This window comes from Microtus ochrogaster, linkage group LG8, assembly GCF_000317375.1.
Source record: "Microtus ochrogaster isolate Prairie Vole_2 linkage group LG8, MicOch1.0, whole genome shotgun sequence".
NCBI classification, from domain to species: Eukaryota; Metazoa; Chordata; class Mammalia; order Rodentia; family Cricetidae; genus Microtus; species Microtus ochrogaster.
This window is the reverse complement of record NC_022033.1, coordinates 22878112-22880696: the sequence shown is the minus strand read 5'-3', so window position 1 is coordinate 22880696 and position 2585 is coordinate 22878112.

Sequence of the window (2585 nt, the reverse complement as noted above, 5' to 3'; positions counted from 1 at the left end):
CTATCTTATCTTTGTGAGCTTAAAGTTTAATGCCTACTTTACTTTTTATCATAACTAAGGAAAACTATAGTCTAAGTATTTAGACTTTAACTCCATCAAAGATCAAAAGGATGTAATATTACCTAACAAAAGGGATCTCTGGCTACCTGAAAAGTTACCCAAAGTTCTCCTGCAACATGGAGGCATCCATCTTTGGCCTAGAGGCCTAGGATAGCTGACAGACATTGCGGAGAAGCAAAGAATTTTGAAGAACTGCCCTATCTTATCTTGGCAAAGTTTGGCACTTTCTTTTTCACTCTACTGGTCCAGGTTAGATAGCATACTGTCAGCAGTCAAAGCAAGGGAAGGTTTTTTTGCCCAAATAGCCAGCTTTTGCCATAAAGAAAGCAAACTCCATACGGAGATTCTTCAATGGCCATCATATTCTTTTGAAGTAAATTGATGCTTCAGGAGCAGACATGACTCACTGTCATAAAAATCCTTAGGTTATTAAACATTTTAAATGCCATGTTCTATAGGTCTATTTAAGTATATCTGTTTAACCTTGAAACATACCTAATAGGACTATAAGTTTGATTATTACAGATGACTATTAACCTGTATTTCTTAATTGTACATAAATGAGCTGCATAAGCACAATACCTTAAATAAGAGTAGAAACATATATATAGTATAACAAAAATTAAATTTGTACCAATAAGTCAAAATCCATACCAATGTGTTTTGAGATTAATAATTTCCTTTTAGATTAGATTCAATAATCTATTCTTTTTTCTTTTTTCTTTCTTTTTTTTTTTCAAGACAGGGTTTCTCTGTGGTTTTGGAGCCTGTCCTGGAACTAGCTCTTGTAGACCAGGCTGGTCTCGAACTCACAGAGATCCGCCTGCCTCTGCCTCCCTAGTGCTGGGATTAAAGGCGTGCGCCACCACCGCCCGGCCAATCTATTCTTTTTTCATAATTTCTATATTATATCCCCTTTTTTCCTTCAGAAAGAGATCCTTGAATCTAACTCTTTTTTTTTAGCTTTTTTTTCAGACCATGATCAATAACAACTTGTAACCAACCTTCCTTAAATGATGACGCACATTCGAAACCCATTTTGGGGAATGTAGGCATTGTTTTCTCTAGACTGTGTCTTGTTGTCTATGGGTGCTGGCATCTTTGGAGGACCCTGAGGAAATCAGGATTATTGTCCAGTCCTGGCTGGAGTAGTCTGTGAGGGTTTATTATCTCAGCCACAAGCCTTGAAGTTGTTTTGGATGCAGAACTCAGAGGAAACTGCAATAGAGGTGTTCAGAGATGCTGGATCATCTGGGCCATTAGTTTTTATTGGTGTTTGGTCCCCTTGCTCTGAAGATACATAAATTTTTATTATTTTTATTTTATCTGCATTGGTGTTTTGCCTGCATGTATATCTGTGTGAGGGTTTCAGAACCTCTGGAACTGGAGTGACAGACAGTTACGAGCATGCTGTACTGAGAAAGATACCAAGCCACATGGCAAAGTGTACATAAAAATGTAGGTTAATTGAAAATGTAAGAGTTAGCTAGTAACAAGCCTGAGCTATTAGCCAAACATTTGTGATTAATATTAAACCTCTGGATGGTTACTTGGGAGTAGTGGCTTGCAGTACAGAAACTTCCACCTACAAGAAACCTTATTTTTCCAACTGCCTGATAACCAGCCACCATTATGAAGGAGAGAATAACCAGCTAGTAGAGGATGTTCATGACATTCCAACCACTGACAATTTTATTAGGAAAATAAGACCAAGACACAAATGGGGTCTAAAACCCACATATTACACGTGTACTCTACCTTGGAAAGCAACAGTGCCTAGTCAGAAGTTTCAGAAAGGTAAAACAAAATTTACGTGAACACATCAGATTTGAAGACCACTTTGCTAATAGCAAAAGAAACTTTGACCAATTGGCAATCCCTGCTCACAAGTAGCACATGTCTGTAATCCCAGCTTTTGGGATGTGGAGGCAGAAGGACCATGAATTTAATGCTATCCTGGACTACACGTATAGAACCTGTCTCAAAACAACAATAGAAAGTTAACAACTCCTTGAATTTATGTAGAGAAATCAACCCAAACATAGACTTTTAAGATATACCTGAATGAAAAAGAAAGAACTCAAAAAATCATCAAAAGAAACATTAATAACAAGCTATTGTCCCAGGTACTCTGGAGGCTGAGGCAGGAGGATTGCTAGAGGCAATAGACGGATTTTTCTTTGGGCCATCCGCTCACAAAAAGCAACTTGGAGACTTATTATTATGAAAACTGGTCCTATAGCTTAGGCTTGTCCTATTAGCTCTTATAACTTAAACTAAATAATTTATATTAATATAGTTGCTAGGATTCAGGAATTATGCTGGCCCCTGTCACCTGGTAGGACGCACCCTCCCAGGTGGTACCCCCGCCAACCCAGAGTCCTATGGCTGCCACATCACTACCCATGTATGCAGGTGCAAAAGGTCCCTTTAAGAGATGAGCTCTGCCTAATCCTGCCGCTCTTCTGAAGAGGCAGGCTGCTCCTTGCCTCTTCTCTCTCTCTGTATTTCTCTTTCCCTTTTCC